At 35.3% G+C, this 19,425-nt stretch overlaps 1 long non-coding RNA gene across 1 annotated transcript in view; it reads left to right on the plus strand.

Annotated features, from left to right (window-relative positions):
* LOC101704483 (uncharacterized) overlaps window positions 1-10,051 on the plus strand; it is a 70,718-nt gene extending 60,667 nt beyond the window's left edge. The window contains exon 5 of the long non-coding RNA XR_205676.3: window positions 443-10,051. This is a non-coding gene — a long non-coding RNA (uncharacterized LOC101704483). The remainder of the gene's footprint in view (window positions 1-442) is intronic.
* Window positions 10,052-19,425: the final 9,374 nt, after the last annotated feature.

A 19,425-nucleotide genomic window follows, 5' to 3' on the forward strand; every position in this document is an offset into this window, starting at 1 on the left:
GTATTTGTAGGGATATAAAGTTATAAAAATATACAAACACCTTTAACACATTATCTAAACTTCATATTTGTATCCTCAACTAATAACATAAAATAAATAAATTTTATTGGTGCATATTAGTTATACAGAGTTGTGGGTTTGTCATAATAATACATGCATATAACAATACTTGATAATTTCTACTCTATTTTCCTCTTCCCATTCCCTCCCACCTTCCCTCCTCCCCTTTATCTTTAATAGTATGCCTTATAGTTTAATGTCATTTTTTAAACACTCTACATATGAAAGAAAACTTCTAAAACTTGTTTTTCTCAGCCTGGTTTATTTTACTTGCTAATTTCCAGTTCCATCCTTTTTCCTTCTTATGACATGATTTCATTTTTATTTATTGGTTCATAATACTCCATTGTATATGTACACCATTTTCTTTATCCATTTTCAGTTGATAATGAAGATAATGAAGAGGTGTAAAGAGATGCTGAAGCATTGTGAAGTACCTGAAATTATCTTCCATGACAACAAGCACTTGTTATTTACACAGATGTCACAGAAGACAAGAGATTACTGGATCAGAGACAAAGCACATTTATACTCACAGCACAGTGGGAAGCAGTCACTGCATATTCATTCCCATCAGTTCTCTCCTCAACCCCAAGTCCTATGGCATTCAAGACAATTACTGTGAAATATAATTATAATATAATCCCTCTCTTGTAATGAATGATTTAATAAGTTGCACTTCTTTTCAGGAAGCAATGTATTTGAAGTGTCTTACAATATACTAAGGCTATTTTTTTCATGTCTCCTTCTAACACCCACCACTCATCCTCTGTGTTCCAGCCATACTGAAGCACTTGAAGTTGTAGCACTGTGTCTATCCCATTCTTTCTTCCTGGCTTATTTTAGCCTATACCATCATTCTCTTTTCTGGGCTTGACTAATGTTTATTCATTCTTAAGGATCCAACTTAGATGTCATTTTCTTCAAAAAAACCTATTTGACTCTTCTCGGTTCAGGTTATGTAACTCTATACTTCTCTTTTACCTCTTATTCCACAGTAACAAAATTCTCTATTAACTTGTCTTCATGTCCCAGTGAGCAATAAGTTTAATGATAGTCAGAACACAGAGTAATTCATGGCGGTTACTCTTAAGTACTTGTTGAATATGTGAATAAATGAATGAATGTAATGGCATGCTTAGCTTGATGAGAAATTATAGAAATAGAATGATACTCCAGAAATTATGGGAACCAATTAGAATTATCACCATTGTTGGACATTACTTCCTTTTATCTTTTTCTCCATATGACATTCCTTTGAACTTACTGGTATACACAATTATGCTACTTTATAAAGAGGATTTTAAATGTCAGCCAACTCTGACTTCTTAGAATTTTATTCACTAAAAAGAAACAGTGAGAAAATACGACAGGTGGATATGTGTTGGGGATTAGAGTACACTGGGGACTGAAATGAGCTACCAATCTCATTAGCTGTCTTCTGAGCTGCAGAATTCTACCTACATCCCCAAGGTGAAAAGCTAATAATTAATTCAATTTACTATCTATTCTGTGGGAAGCTCCAAAGGTTAAGATTTTGGAGGGCCGATGAGGGCAATCTTTTATACTGTTTAAATTGCTATTTAAATTTGAATTAGATTCTAATAGTGACAGTTTGAAACTGACACAGTTTAATTCATTTATCACATTCCCAAACCTGCCTAACTGAACTAGCTTTAAAGTGTGTCTTAAATAAGCAGTCAGCCAGTCCACGTATGTGTCTATTTTTACTATTTATTTGGAATTTAAATATAAACAGGAATTTCTACATCTGTCAAAAATTTTTTTGTTCACTTTATTTTGTTTTAACTTTTTATCCTTTAGGTTCCTCCACCCACCATGATATGCAGTATTTTGTAAATAATCTAACTCATGCTGTCTGGCACACAAAGCTTCTTTTTTTTTTTGTACCAGAGATTGAACTCAGGACCTTATGTTTGTGAAGCAATTGTGACACCACTGAGCTAAATCTCTGGCTCACAAAGATTCTTGGGGGAGAGGATTATGTGGTGATAATAATAACAAACATAATAATATTTATATAGTATTATGATTTACAAGGTTTTACAAATATATACAATCTATATTCATTTAATTTACTGACTCTTCCCTATAATTTTGCTAAGTAACTACTATCACAGGCAGCTAAATTAGATAGAAATTAATATTCAGTCAGAAAGGGACTGGGTGGTCAAGGAAGTCAGCAGAAAAACAAAGACGTAAGAATTGTGGCTGCAGGCACATCTGAAGAAGACCAGGCCTCAAGAGGAAGATGCAGCTGCTGTGACCAGGGCAACATGCCTTCCCTAGGGGATAAAGAGTAACTTGGAATTATGCTATAAGTGTTACCACCTGGCCCAGTAAAGACTATAGACATCTGTCACCCATGTGGGTGACAAGGGCATTCAACCCTTCCCCCAAATGCCTTTGTTCTTTCCATGTACCCTAGCCACATGACCCACTTCTCTATTGGATCAACATTAGCTAAGCAGCTACGCTTGTAATCCTATAGGCTGATGGCAGCTGGATCCACTTTGTACTCACGTTGTGACTTTGCTGTATAAATTACCCTTGACAAGGGATCTTTGTGGCAACCAATTTCCTGGACCCCTCCTGTCTCTCAGGAGCTATTCTTATTCCCCAATAAATTCTTCCTACTCTTAACCTCCTTTGTCCTTTGGAATTCATTCTTCCATTTCAGGGGACATGAACTCAGCATATCTGACATGTAGTAGGTTGGGAGTTACATTTTCCCCTATATCACTACTTTTATCATTTACATTTTAAATATGGGTCAACTGAACCTCACAAAGCAACATTTTCTGAGATTATATAACTAATTAATGATAGAACTACTTTTAAATGTGTAACAGAAGTGTTTGCCTAAATTCTCTCATATTTGTTCTGTTGGAATTTTAGCACTCCTCAAATTCCTTCAAGTCATGCTTCAAGTTCTGAGGGAATCTGGTGTTTTGTCCAAAGTACTTGGTTACTGTGTGCCAGCTGCCATTTCTCTTCTTGCTTGCTAGGCTCTCTGGTAGCACCCATTGCTATCCCAGTGCTATTTTTTGCAATGCAAGGAGTCTGCAAGTACCTGCTCCATCACATTTGCCTCCACCATTGTCTGCCAAGCAGCACCCTGTGCCAGTCACAGACACGAGTGCTGTGCCAAGGGCTGCCTGCAGAACAACTTTCTGTCAAAATGAAGTTTGTAAATTGATCCTGCTGACATTTTTCCAACTCAGTTCTTTCTTTTTTTTTTTTTTTTTAACTTATTGCAGGTTGTGATGTTTGGATTTAGAGAGAATCTTGAAAAGCATTAAGTTTATGAGAGAATGGTCTCTCCAGTTATTTGTAATGTTACTGCTGTGGTTTGTGTAAGCATCCTCCAAAGGTCCCTGTGTTAAAGGCTCAGTCCCAGGTTCCTGGAACTCATGGGAAGTGGCAGAATCTCTTAAGAGGAAGGGTATAGCCTGAGTCTTCCAGTCACACAATGGTGTGCCTTGAAAGGCATGTTGGGACATAGGTCCTTCCTTTTTTTCTCTGTTTTTCTACTGCCTTGAGGCAAGTAGCTTTCTCTGCCATCTGCTTTTGCCATGATACACTGCTTCTCCACAGCCCGCAAAGCAACAGGGTGAACTGAAACCTCCACATCCTCAGATCAGTTTCATTTCCAAAACGTTGTTTACTTATATACCTGAAACAGATCCTAAAGAGTGGTTTCTTCTCTAATATTACAGATGCACAGAATTTGAACATATATTTAGTAGTCACTCGAAACAGAAGGTTGTCTTTTTTTTAATCAATTCTACTATCTTTCTAACACTCTCAAAAGAACCAAGAGGAACTGGACCATCTCATTTAATGGAGAAGATTAAATTGCTGCATGCCAGACCACTAGGCAGGCTTTCTTCTTTGAAAAGAATAGTTCTCTTGCACCTATGATCAGTAAAAGGCACCAACCTTTCTTCCATTAACGTAGTAAGGATTTTTCTTTTCTGGCAAAATAAAGAAGTAGAATCAGTCTCCTCCCCCACCTCCACCAATGGCAAATCAATGGAATTCTCTGAGCTTCAAATGGACCTTATATTTATGAAAGCCACCAAGGGAGGAGGTAACATTAACAACCAAAATATTTAGTAAGTTATGATCATATGTGGACAGCTGTCTAATTCAAGCTGAAGAATTAATAGACTTACTGGTTTACATTTATTAATTTAGGAATTCAGCAGAGTTTTAAAGGATGATATAGCGGGAGCACAGAAAAATGAACATTATTCTGTGTTTGCAAGAAAGTAAAATCATGGAGTGTGTAAAGGGATGATCTCTCAATGTGTCTGTCAAAGAGACAATAAATGCAGCACAATGTAAGGGAGTACTTTGAAGAAATGGGGAATGGGAGGAGAAAAGTAGAACAGCTTCTCGCATTGTTATGGAACCCGCACTAGTGCTGCTGATGACTAGGCATGAATATTTTCCTCTTTCTCATTGAAAGCCTAAAGCTTATTCTCAACTAATAACAGAGGAAAGAGTAGGCTTCGTAACATATTTAATGGTTTTGAGGGGATTTTAAACAGAAGGCCGTTAGTAATTTTAGTACAGTTTAAACCTATAATTGAACGGTAGAACAAGATTCCTTAATTTTTAATGAGGTTTCCCCAGGTGCGGTGACTCATGCCTGTAATCCTAGCAATTGGGAAGCAGAGGGAGGAAGATCGCCATGAGTTTGAGACCAGCTTAGGCTACATAATGAGTTCAGGGCCAGCCGGAACTACAAAGTGAGAACCTGTCTCAAAAAACCAAAAAAATCAAAAAATTTTTTAAATGAGGCAGTGATATATCTCAAAATACCAAAGTATGTCAGAAATGTATACTTCACATAAAATTTGTACAGTTTCCATATGAAAAAGGGGCTGCTCATATTTTTTTGAAGCATATTTTTCTTGTTATATTAAGGAATCAAAAACAGCAAGTAAAAGGGATATTTGTGAAGGAATTTATTTGGAAAAAGTTCCATTGCCACACAGAATTTCTTCTATCCTTTTGACAGATGTTAGATGGAATGTTGCCCTATATCCAGAATCCTAGTGATTGGGTCTTCAGAAAGGGGCCATTTGGGGATCTTTCAAACTTTTTCCATGCATCGGAACAGACAGATAGGTCTGAGAAAGCTAACATAGAATGCAAATTGGGAAATGACTCAGCAAATCTAGAGAATCAGAGGCAGCATATTTTAAATGGAGCAAACAGAGTGGTGGTGGAGTTTGCCTAGTAGCTCTGGAGTTTATCAGGGTATATGTATGGGGTTTATCTAGAGTCCCTCAGCAAAGAGTTTATTAGGTGAGTTTTTCAAGTAGTTTTATTCTTTCCAAAGTCCAGATCAAGGCCTTGTAAAAATGAGAAACAATGTACAGTAACATTAAATCCTGTCCGGTGACATTAAGTGGGGACACAGTGATCAAATCAAGCAAAAAAGGTTGGAACCCTAATTTGAATACCAGTGGCTAAGATATGTGTCTAAAATCTCCATGAGCAGTAGTGGTTAATTCTGCAGGAGACTACCCTAGGTTGCCTGATGCAAGCCCCAGGCAGGGTGGCTCAACAGTGTTTCCAGTAGAATCAGTTTTATTATCTTCCAAGATGAGTGAGCAGAAAACCCAAAGTGCCAGAAAGTTCTCTATTGTCTTTATCCCCACTCCCCTGTTAGTAGAGAGAAAGAACTGTTAGAGAGTCAAAGGGAACAGACAAAGCTAGAAGAGTGACCACCAGATTCCTAATTGACAGTGTTTAAACAGATAATTTAATTGTAAGACAAGGAAGAAATATTATTGCAAAGTCTAGTTTATAAATTTATTATATGGGACTAGATATTATTATGTGGGACTGAAAGATATTCAAGATAGCACACATGCTAAAAATGAAGTGGAACCATCTTTAATACCATGATAGTCATTGTTTTGCTGGGATTTTTACCCAGAGGCATGAAATTTTTCTCACATGAAATTCAGTTTAAGAGGATAGTGTGAAACAGATTGCTGCATGTATATAGTAATGTAGGTGTTTAATTGCTATCATATACCATGCTAGTTCAACAAACTGGTTATAAATTAACCACTCTGACTTCACTGTATTTCAGTTAGTATACTTTCTTCTCACTTGTCTGCTTTTTTGGAAATCCTCTTTTTCGTAGATTTTCATCTGCTTTTCAATCTTTAATTTTGGTTACTGTATATTTTAATTTTATGAATTTTTTTTCACTAAAAACAGATTTAGTGCTTTGGCATAAATTACCAAGATATATTTTCCTGTATAAGTTATAGTTATTTTAAAGTCTGCAAGTGATAGCTTCAAACTTTGGTAGTCTGTTTATGAACTTAAATTTTACTTATGCCCTCATTAATTTTTAAAAATCTTTATGTTTTTGTGTGATAGTAAACTGTGTTAGCTTGAGTAGGAGGCAACCAATGACATTAGATCAAAGTTCTAGGTGCAGCTGAGGGATTTATTGAAGACAACAGACCCACCTGAGTAGGCTTGTCACCTGAATGGAATAAAAGGGAAATGAAGAAGGAAGGCTCAATTCTGTTTCTTTGGAGGAGGTCCAGTATTCACCTTCACCTTGAACGTTGTCTCTGGGCTTCCAGTGCAGACTCTTCAGCTTTCTGTTGCAAACCCTTCAGCCTCCTGATACAGATGCACGCTGGACGCTACAGTGAGCTCCAAGCCTTTGACCTTTGACTGCATCCTTCAGATCTCCACCGCACAGACAGCCCTTTTGTACTCTTTCACCCCTTATTTTTGATGTACTTGGGAGTTCTAAAGATTACCAGTCAGGTGTATGGTAGACTTCCACCATATTAGAATTTGTCTTCATTTTTAAATCATCATTATTATTATTTTTTATTTCATTTTCATTTTTTATTGGTACATGTTTTTAGTACATAATTATTATTCATTGTGATGAGTTGGTACATAAATGTGCCAATTCTTAATTCTTGCTTTTAACTCCCTCCTCTCCCTTCCCACACAATTCACAATCTCACTTCCCTTTTATCTTATTTCCATCCCCTCCTTACTCATTTCCTCTGCATCTTGGATCCCTTCCCATATGCCAAAGATTCATGGCACTATTTCATATTATCTATCTTTCATTTTGTACTTTATTCATGTATTGGTGTTCTCATATAAGTCATAGCATGTGATATTTAAGCTTGTATCTGAATTACTTCACTTAACATTGCAGTCTCAAGGTACATCCATTTTTTTGCAAATGATTCAAGTTGATAGTTCTTTATGACATAGTAGTACTCTGTTGTGTATATATACCACATTTCTTTATCTGTTCTTCTGTTGATGCACATTTAGGCTGCTTCCAAGATTTAGCTATTATGAATTGTGCTGCTATAAATATGGGCATGCATGTGTCAGTGTAATATGATGTTTTAATCTTTTGAGAAGATACCTAGAAAGAGGAATAGCTAGGTCAAATAGAATTTCTATTTTTAGATTTTTTGAGGAATCTCCATACTGATTTCCATAGTGGCTGTACCAGTTTATACTCCCACCAACAATGAAGAAGGGTTCCTTTCTTCCTGTAGCTTCTCCAGCTTTTTTTATTACTTGATTTCTTGAAGATAGCCTTCTTTCTGGAGTGAGGTAGAATCTCAATGTTATTTTAATTTGCATTTCTTGAATAGCCAGCAATGTTGAACATTTTTCTCATGTATTTATTGGCCATTTGCACTTCTTCGTCTGGGAAGTGTCTGTTCATTTTAAATGCCTATGTTTTGATTGAGTCTTAAATTGGGAGGGTCATATTCTAGATATTAGTCCTTTATTTGATGAGTAGCTGGCAAAAATTTTTTCTGATCCTACAAGTTGTCTCCACTATGTTGGTGGTTTCCTTGGATATGCAGAACCTCTTAGATTTTATAATGCCATCATTATTATTTTTAGAAAGAACGTATCACCAAAGTACCAGTTTCATGAGATCACCTCAAGGGTGTAAGTCTGACTTAGCAACAATAGGGCTTTTCACTGTTGATCTTTGTTATCTTGATCATCTGACTAAGATAATGATTGACAAATTTCTTCAGTGTAAAATTATGTGTTTTTTCCCTATTCTATGTTATATTATTTCAGAGGAAATCACTGTGCAGCCTACCTGTAAGGGGTGATGAGTTAAACTGTAACTCTGATGGCAAAGTTTCTAACACTGGGAACTCTTTCAATTAGCATCCTATTGAGATGGCCCTCTCACCCCCACACACTTTTTAAAGTACCTTCTTAATTCTGTCACTATAGGATGCTCAGGCTTTTCTTGTGTATTTCTTTCCCAAGTCCTAGATTCAGCCATATTTCAAAGTTTCTTGGTTCCACTTATTGTTATTCAAAAACAAAATTTGAGTGTTGTATATTTTAGTTTCTAGTGGGTTATGATTTCTTCTAGGCCTGCTGAGGAGATAGAGCAACCAAATTTAATTTATGTAGCAATTCAAGTTCTGTTTCTTTTCCGCTCAATATAGATCAGTTTCTAAATGTATGCTAAAAACTGTGTGATCTTTGAATGATATTTTATTTCAATGAAAAGGATATTTTAAAATTTTGTATTATTTTTAAATTTATTTTAAATTTTTAAGCTGCTGGCAAACAGATAGCTTGGGAGAATATTACCTTGGTTCAATTCAGGACTGGACAGATTAAGGACTGGCTTTTACTTCCTGAAGACAGGTCTAATTTTAGTTTGTCTTTGTAGCGCCCCATTGGAGTAGTTATAGTGTATGGGAGCCCTTATCATTGGTGGAACTTGCATGTTATGTCCTAAGACTGCTGAGGTTTTCCAGTGTCTCAGCCAATTATTTGCAGCTTTCTGCTTAGTGTCCACTGGATCAGTAGGGAACTGGCTGGTGTCTCAAGTGGAAAATTGGTACAGATCATATTTACTTCTTTGGGTTCTTGTTACTCCAACATCTGTTCTTCTAAATATTGGTAGATTGTTTTTTAGGTTTAAAATCCAATTATTATTTTTTTCTAGCCCCCTAAGACTTCTGAAAATCTCCATTTCGTTGAAAAATTTTCATGGCACTTTTTAGCCCCTTGCCTCATGATGCTTATAAGAGGGAACAAATCACTTGCAGAAAATGTAGAGTGGGATTTCAGGATCACTTTGCTGAGTTTTCCTTGTCTTAATAATCATAGTGGTGTAAGTTCTAGTTTTGGTAACTCTATGACAGCTTCAAAAGGAGACGTGTTTTTAATATTTCACAACTGTTTTTCCTGTCATCGGTGGGAGGTTTGGTCAGCTGTAAGTTATTTTGAGGTATAATAAAAAATTAACTGTAAGGAAATGTATTAATCCCAAATTTCATGATTAATATCTGAGTATAAATTTTAGTCATATGTTCTTAATATATTCTTAGGAATATAATATCTTCTTCTATATATAATCACAATGTGACCCTGATGGTTAAGTTGAAATTTTAAAAAAACGTTTTTGTTAAGAACTAAAAATAATTTATAAGAACTTTTTTGGTAAATAAGTGAACATGTTATGTATTTTTAGTAACATTTAATCTAATGTTGAACATTCTGTTTGAAAGAGTGCCATGGCCTCATACTCCTCTGAGAAATAAACCAATATTTTCATTAATAAAGGATATGATATGTCACATTATTATCTCTGGGTTGTTGAATCAAATAAAGATTAGCCTCATCCAGTCTGATCGATTCAAGGGAATAAACTCTATATGCTATTTTAGTTAAAAAGGTTAAATGAAATGTCAGTCTGTTATTAGAAAATTTCAGTACATCGTTGATTTTAAATGCTGCAATACAGTAAATAACACTTGGACTGAACTTTAAGAATGGCAGCGTTTTGCAGAACATAAATTAAATCTTTGCAAAGGCTCTGCAAAGTTCAGTGATATCACTTTCCATTCTATGAACATGAGTAATTGTAGTAGTGAAATAATTTTATTTTTAGTTAAAAAAGAGAACCCATCATTTGGATACTACAGGTATTATTATAGCTTATATTAACTTTATGATTTTGAGAATACATATTTGCTTATATAAAATTCTTTTGATTAGTTTCCATTAGTAAAAACGTTTGAATTTTTTAAATTGCTTATGATAGAAGTAAATAATAATATAGAGATTTTAAGTGTATATATAAAATTCATTAGATTGATAAAATGATAAAGTGTAACACACTATCATCTTAATTGTCATTTGGCTTTACTGTATCAATGAATGACTAAGAATTTCACATTGTTAATTTCCAAAAATAATTAGGACTATACCTATCTAAATGAAAAACTATTAATCATGACATCTTCTCAAACTTCCTAATATTTATTATGATTTATTTTTTCTTTTGGTTGTATTACATCTGTGTGTAAAACCATTCTTACCCATTCAGAATTCCACTGATTAAAACAAAAAAAGATGCATAGAAACAAACACAAGTAACATAAATTTTCTATTTTCCTAGCAACAGGAAACTTACCTAGTACTTTTGCAAGATAAGCTAAATATAGATGCTTGTATTTAGTCTACATTCTTTCTTAACCAATCAAAATAAAATTTTAAAAGATATTAGTTTGTCAAGTAATTATTTTGTTTCATTCACTACAAATATAATAATGAAATTTCCTTCACATTTTCAAATCAACAATATATATTGAACAGTGTTATGATCATCGAGGAGTTGACATTATTAGCAAACATTAATATCCCTGGACATTTCTTGCATTAGTGAATAAGAATGCATTTTCTGTTAACTTCTTAAAAATATGTCAAACTTAAAAAGCACAAAATGTTTTTTTTATTTATCATTTAAGAAACTTTTATTTGTTTTAAATCTTTAATTATAAAAGTAGATAAGACAAGTGTTGTCAGGACTACTAGGGTGAGAAGTAGGAGAGTGCTGAGGGCCTTGCTTTGGTAGCAATGTCATGTGTTATTCCCCCTGAAGGCCTTGAGCCCAGGGCAATGTCTCATGCAAGTCCTATCAAAGATCTGCATCAGAAAGGCCCATGAGTCAGTGGTAGAAGCTAGAAAGTGAGGGTGAGGAATCTGTGCCAGAAGGCTAAGGGAGCAGCGTGGGAGCCAGGAATGCAACACTCAAGACAAAGGTGAAGACCAGAGGTCCCTGAAAAGAACAGCATCCATCCCTGCACAGCAGCCAGGAGCAGAGCTCCTGTGACAAAGAGATCAGCTGAGTGTCTATCAGGAAAAGCAGCTGCAACAAAGCTTCTCCTGGGAAATCAGCAGCATGTAATCTTCCCCTGCTGTACTCCTTTTATGCCATTCTGGCAGCAATCCTCAGGTGGGTCTTCCATACCCAGAACCAGGCTGGCCAGGTTCAGTGGGGCGTTCCCACTCAAGTTGACCATTAATTAGTCCACTACAAAAAGTGTGTCTTCTTCCTTCTTCCTGAGCCCGAGGTCACCCCAGCCTCCTCAGAGTAGATGTCAGATATAAGTAATAGTACAACCATATTTTATCTTTAGATCAATGTTTAAAATGGATACCACTATTGTGATGGAAAGTAGACATGGATTTTCCATTTGACAGAGCTCATTGAAAGCAAAGTTTTTCATTTTGTTAATAAGCATTTTATGCTTATCTTTTAGAAGAACAACCATAATAATACTTTTTTCCACGGATGCATATATAAAAGTTATACTATGTAATCTTTGATCTTACAAGACAGACTGATCCTAATGGTAATTTAATAAAAATCTTATCATTTATATGTATAATCCAAATTTGTATAGTTTGTTGATAAGAGAGTTTGTTGACTGAGTTATATAAGATTTTTTGACTTTTGTCTAGAACTCTTCTCTGATGATGAAATTACATTTTCAATAAGATGAACCTCTTTAACATTCTTTCATTATGATACATTCTGCTTTATGGTAGCTGAGCAACCTTTTGGTATATTTACACACAAAATCACACAAAATTGCATCCTCATCAGCGGCTCAAAGTTGATTGGTTTCTATTACCAAGAAGAGATAGTTTTCTTCCTCAAGTTCTCTTTAATTCTTTGCCATTTTCTAAGAGCTTGTGAGCCCCTTCAAAATGTAATGTGGACTTGAAAGCTTTTTTTTTTTGCCCTATTTATTCCCCCTATGAGAGACAGATTTCTTGACATATGTTTGACAGTTGGTGTGTATTTTCTGTATAGTGTCTAATATGTATGGTTCTACAATTGGAAAATTACTGCCTGTAGCCCAGGTGGTATTGTACAGAATGATTTTTCTCAGTATTGATTTAAGCAGTTGATGGTTCCATTGGAGAGGGAAAGTCATTCAATTGTATCAGAGCTCTCAGTAAAAAGCAACTTCTTAAGTTTGTACTAACTGGCGTCTTCAAAAGATATCTTCAGTAATGAACTTAAATTTAATTCTGAGGTCTCATCTGTGTTATAGCATTGAAGCTCCTCATTGAGTTAAGATATTTTCAAAGAAAACAACAGAAAAAGTTTTGCCATGGGTGCTTGCTAAGGATTAACTTCCCTAAGTTTTTTTTTTTAGCACTACTTTTCTCAGTGGGTTATGTGAGTTTGGTGGATATAATAGTAGTCAACTTTCTTAGCAAAATATCACAGCAGTCTGTTCCTGGGTTCCTATTTTGGGGAGCGTTTAGAATAGTCATTTGCTACAACTCTCTTATAGAATTAAACTTTATGTTCTGAAAGTATGCTTCAGTTTTCTAATTTAGAATTATTCACATCAGGTAACTTGAAGCTATTATTTGCACTATGATCTCTGTAGGTACTACCTTGTGACAATTAACTTGAGTGTCAACTTGTATGGCTTGAGAGAGGCCTAGGAAATTTGGGAAGCATGCTTCTGAGTGTGTCAGGCTGGTAATAGAGATGAGCACCTGGGGACTATACTTGGTCCTTGTCACTTTCCTCTCTGGTCTTCTCCCCGGTGTCCTGCTTCCTGACTGACAGGAAATGAGCTCCATGATGCTCTTTGCCACCATATTTCTTTCTATGGTGCCAACTGACGATAGTCTAAATTTCTGAAACTCTGAGCCTAATTTAATCTCTCTGTTTTAAGTTGCGGATGTCAGGTATTTTTTCTCAGCAAAAGGAAAGCTGTCAATTCAAAGAATCTGTGAATTTTTACGTGTCCTAAATTTGTATAGCTATTTTCACATGGCAAAACTAACTTCACTGGGTCTTGCTGGTCATCACATTTACATGAGATATCTTCCCCTACCACCTCACCTGGTGACCTTTAATCTTTTTAGGTTTTCTGTTCTCATGTTGCAGTTACCAATTTTAATTTAATTTTACTTACTCTCTCTACTTAATTTATTTTTTTTCCAGTAAAATTTAAGTTCTCTGAAGGCAGAAATCAAACACATATTCCAAATACCTACTGATGGCTGTCATTTTAAAGGTACTTGTTAAGTAATTAATTATTATATTAAGTATTATTATAATGAATTTATTTTTATATGTGTAATTAATAGTGATTGTTTTTCACAGAAAGTCACTTTTTAAACAACAGTTTCATGTATATTTGTACACTATTTCTCAGAAATTACAGGTAAATGATGTTTTCATCTCAAAGAACTGAGTTAAATTAATGCCAAAAAATTATGATACTATTTAAAGAGAAAATGTCAAAATCAAGAAATTTCCAAACTCTTCCTTAAAAAAAAACCAGATGATTTATTTGAAGGTGAAGAAAGGAGAGAAGGGGGGCGGGGCAGGCTGCTCTCTGTACAAGTAGGCAGTATTTGCAAAGGAAGTACTCCAAACTCTTCTGCCAGGAGCATCACAGGAGGTTTTATGGTGGGGAAACCGAGGTGCACCCTTGCAGAGCAATCAGTGTTGTCAGAGTTTTTCAGTAGTTTCATTCATCATCCCCAGTTTCTATGTGAGGTTTAGTAATCTTCAGAACCCTTGGTCCTTTCCTGAAGTGTAATGATCTTACCAGTCTTTTTCATATTTCTGCTACATATTCAACAGGTATTATGAATTTGAAATTTTCTTTTGCTTCACATTTTCATTTATTAATTTTCCCTGTACCTCCTTGGATGTTTAAATACTGTGATGCTACCTATTTGATAGAAATCTTCTGTATATATATGAGAAATCTTGTATTTCTCAAACAGTGTTATATATTTGTCTAAAAGGGCTGTATTCATATATAATTTATATCTATATTTATTTTAGAACAATTTAAAGCATGCACATATATATATATATATATATGCCATCCATTTATGAAAGAATGAGACAAAGAGGAAATGAGAAGTTAAAAGGAGAGGAGAAAGAGATCAGAAACTCACAATCCTATCCTTTTGATAGCAGGCAATTCTGCCTGAGGTTCAGAAAGTGCTCACCATGAAGAACAACGACCCAGGCCAACAGACACTGTGAACTGGAGGGCTCCTCTTATCTAGAAACAAGCTAGGGCCTAGACTGAAATAGACTGGATGATTCAATTTATTTTGGCTTCTACCCTTAGAATTTAAACTAAACATCAACTGCAAAGCTCTAATAGGAAAGGTACATCTGAATATCTACAGGGAAAAGCCAAACAAAAGGGGAAGAGACCCACAGAGCTAGAGGGAGCTCCCCAATGGCGTATTGGCACTGTGCACGGCCTTTCCTGAACGGAAGTGAGGTCCAGCTGTTTGTCTGACTGCTCAGTTGCTTGGGCAAGAAAATGGTCAGAGAAACAAACAGGTGACAGAGACAGAGGTAATTCTGCTGTCATGAAGTAATAGAAGACTTACTCTGTTTATGGCTCCAGATCCTAGAAAACACTAAGGTTAAACAATAACCCTCATGGGCTCTAAACTCTAGCATAGGTTCTTGAACTTGGCCGGTGGAAATTCTGCTCCTTGAAGATAAAGTAGAGAAAGAAGCAGAACAGGATGGTGAAGAAGCCTTACTTTTTTAGGGTCATATTTTGACAAAAAAGAAAATATACCAGAGATGCACATTATTAAAATGAAATTCAGGGAAGTTAAAGGCTAAAAGGGCAGAATGAATGGATTTAAATCTTAAAGGGAAAAACTTATAGAGTATAATTTAAATAGTACCATTCCTAGTTTAGTTTTTAGGAAAAAAGTGAATTAATTGTAAATAGAATCTTTTTCAGGTTAGGGAAATAAATTTTATAAAAGAAAATAGCATATTTTTACACATTAACAGACTATATGCTTTAGCTTTCCTCGAAGAAAATAATTACAAATGAGTGTGCTAAACTGCAAACTTCCAGAAAGCATTTGTCTATATGCAGAGAAAAGCTAAGTCTTTAAAGATGAGGCAGGAGGAATGTGAGGCCAGGAGGACCCTTGCTCTGACCCTGTTGCTTTGTCTTTCAAGTTCTTTCATCTGCTGCTTCTTTCCAGATAGGCTCTTGCTCCTGGAACATCCCAGTTCAAAAAGAAAAGCAAAATAAAACAAAAAATAATTAGCTTGGATTAATGGCCAACTTTCAAACTAAAACTGTGGATCAATTTATTTTAAGGTAATTCCACTTTTATTTCAGGATGTTTTCCTTGGTTCCAAGATAATGCACTTAAATTCTGAATACACATTTGGAAGTTTGAATGCATTGTCATGACATATGATCGATCCAAACACATGCTTGCTACTTTACTGAAATGGAAGAAACATCAGATACAGTGATACTATTTAAAATGCATAGCTTATGTTTGACTCTGTGTGACAACCAAGTGACAATGATAGATCCAAATGCAGCTCTGACTTAGAGTATCAATTAGGAAAATGGCAAAGACCTTTCCAACATTATAAATTACTCCGTGAGTGCCAGTAACAAAAGCTCTCTCTGCCAGTAATTTTACATGAGTATGATTTAGACAAAAGATAGCTGATGAGAGTGAAGCCTTGTATTTATAAAGCTAAGAGACAATTCTCACTAAATATATGACTATGAACATGATTCTACCAGCTACTATGGTCGAAAACACACACTTATGCTAAACAGATTACAGATTTCAGCCATATTCTGTTATGTCATTAATAGTGGTTTTGTGGTACTCATTATCAAATTCCTAACATTTTCATAACATTTTATATAAAAAGACATATATGCATATCTTGATTATTAGTTAGTTCAGTTACTGACCATGACTCATAATTTATTTCCTGTTTGTTGCAAGATTATTTGCCACTTTGAAATGTCTTATAATGTCAGCACTACACACTGTTAGCTTATTCTTTAAGGCAAAAAGCACAGCTCATATTTTACCTTTGCAACAAACCAGTAACCATTCTTTATGACTGAATGTGTAAAGTGCTTTATGTTACCTTTAAGGTATGATATATTTCTGGACTTCTTACTGCATGTAATATGATATATTGATTGCTGACACAGTGTTAAAATATCAAGCATGCACAAAATAATTATACCTTTAAGTATATCATTGTCAGACCTTTCTCCTATTGTTCTTGAACCTTATATTTAAACACAGAAAAATTTAGATTGAGGATGTGTCTCAGTGATATAGCACTTGTCTAGCATATACAAATTCCTGAATTTGATGGGGCAAGGGGGAAAAGGAAAGCAGGAAGGGAAAGAAAAAAAAATTAAGGATTAGCGAAGAGGCCATAGTCCCACATCCTTTGGATTCATTAAATTTAGAACTAAAAAAACCAAAAACAAAAACAAAAAGCATTAAAGTTTGAAAGCTCAAACCCTACATGTACGTGAAAAAAAAAGAATTCGAAAGTTAAGTGACTTCTTTGCTGTCAGTAAATTAGAAACTTCAACAATGTCACAAAAAGACAAGATCCATAATAAACTAACATGACTTCTTGAAAGACAGTTAACCTCATAAGTAATTATTCTCTTGCTCCCTCTGGATAGTTAGTACTCCAATATTTAAAACCCGGTAAAGTAGAACCTACTACAGATATTTTGAGCAGAGCAGAGTTTAATTTAAGGAATTGATTATGAAGGTGTTGGCAGGTACTGGAAAGACCACTTCTTAATATCAGAAGGTAACTGGATTCTACTTTCCTCAGTGCTTCCAGATTCTGTAGGTTGTATCATTAGGGAACCTTGAATGAGTCAGATGACAAGGCAAAGGGATACATGCATACAGAATTATAGAAGTTGACTGCAAAGCTGATGGTCAACAAGGTGATGACATAGCTGAAAGAAGTCCTTCTGTTTCCTACAAAGGTAGTGCATGTCCTACGCTCTCTGTTCTATGGTTTTCCCAGAGAAACACAAACATTTTTATGATTCTACCCAATTATTAAAGCAGAAAACTAACTAAGTAGAGCATTCTATTTCCAGCCAAAAGAAATATATGTAAATAATTATTCTACTAATGAAGGTCAACAGTGACTATCCTTTACATGCTGGGCATGGATCCTCAGAAACTGAAGAAATGGGAATTTTCTTCTGTTCTATCAAAATTCGGCTATACCTCCATAAGAGTTTCTCTTTTGCCTATACACTAATCTTGAAGAAGGTCTCAGGTCTTCTTTGGGTTTCCACTAAATAGAATCTATTTAGCAAAGGATGAAGTTACCAAGGGTGTTTTACAGAAAATAATCTGAAAGAGATTAAGGAGATGTCTTCTAAAATTTTAAATTTATTTAAATAAATTAAGACATTTATTTTAAGTCTTTCTTCCTAAATAATGGCCCCACAAGTCTTTCCCTTTTTCTCACAGCCTCTAATAGTCTTTCCATGTTGTCTCTGAGTAAATCATGTGTTAGGACCTTTCAAATATAATCACAAGCAGATACACAGGCCTTTGAGTTATACTTTTTTCTGGAGGTGCATTGTAGTTCTAGTCTCTGAGAGATGGGCTTTTATGTAAGAAGTTTACAGAAGACTGCTTTTGGAATAGAGGAATAAAAGAAATGGGTAGAAAGAGATAGAAGTTGAGGTAGGATTAAGTCACAGAAAAGACTTCAGTCAGTTCCAAAAGGACCTGTGGACTGGGTACAACCTTTCCACTCCCGATTTGGTGGAAAGTTGCTAAGCTTTTGCAGTTCCCACATGGACAAGCTGTTGGATGCAGCCACCTTAAGAAGACAGGATGAACTTGAGTAAGTGGAGCTTTCTTCAGTTAACACTACCAGGAGGGATGACAGCTATAAGGTGCTAAAAATGATCACTATCAGTGTCTGTGACATGAGGCCTTTCATGTTGAAAGGGAGAGTCTTTGGCATAGATCACCATTATCCTCAACTAGAGAGGACTAGAGAGATGGTAGACTCTTTTACCAACTGATTAAAAAATGACATTTTTTTTGTGGTATCTAGGATTTAACCCAGGACCTTCATGGTGACCCACATCTCTACCCCTTTTTATTTTTATTTTGAGACACTAAATCACTTAGTTGCCAAAGCTGGGATTGAACTTGCAATCTTCTTGCTTGAGCCTCTAAAATGCTAAGATTGCAGGCTTACACCATATACCTGGCTGAAAAATAGAAATTTTAACTCACTTGTTCAATATGAGAAAATATATTTACCTCTTGAAAAATCTAACATCTTCTCTTTAAAGTGACACTACTGAAAAGATTTAAAATAATTACTTGTGCCTCTTTATGACTTTCTACCTGTTGCCCCTTTTCCTTGTGCCTTATTTTATGAACGGGGACATAAGTCATTATTGAGTGCCCTTTGGAGGAGGCTTCTTTATCCAGTTCACTTCACTTAGTGAAACATTGAGTAGGTTTCTTATTCTCACTTCTGAGCACCTTCTGCTATTCCTCTTAGCTACATGGGAACTCTTCTATGCCATGAAAGACTTCAAAATTTTCTTTGACGCTTTAAGAATAAATAACTCTTGATACACAGTGTAAGCAACATTACAGTGTGAAGTTGGCCAGGTGAGCTGGGGTAATTCATAGCCTGGTTTTCCTCTACAGCTTTTCTATAAGAAATAGAGGTCACTGGTGCATCCCTGTCGCATCCCTGTCTCCAAAGAGAAATCCAGCTTTGTCAGCACAATGCGCTGTGTTCGGGACCTCTGACACCAGTGTGGAGGAAGCAGGCTCATCTTTTCATTCCCCATCTCCTTACTCATATAGCCAGGGTTATTCAAAATGTAGCACCTCTCATCTTAGGTATTTCCTCATTGAAAAGTCAAGAGAAAATTTCCCTCAGCCATAAAGTATATTTTATTTCAATACTGAAAAAAAATACACAGAATAGTGGGTGATCCTTTATTTATTTATTTATGTGTGTATTTATTTATTTATTTATTTTTCTGAATCTCTTAGATACTATTGAGCTTTTCTGTATGTTTAGATGGGAGGTGCAATTTACAGAGATCGTTTGGGGCAAAGTCACACTAAAATCAAATTAGTGATCTTTGTCTTTGAATGACTCCAAGC

The sequence above is a fragment of the Heterocephalus glaber genome, unplaced genomic scaffold, assembly GCF_053883595.1.
Source record: "Heterocephalus glaber isolate CG9 unplaced genomic scaffold, H.glaber_assembly_v1.0 deba00001586, whole genome shotgun sequence".
NCBI classification, from domain to species: domain Eukaryota; kingdom Metazoa; phylum Chordata; class Mammalia; order Rodentia; family Bathyergidae; genus Heterocephalus; species Heterocephalus glaber.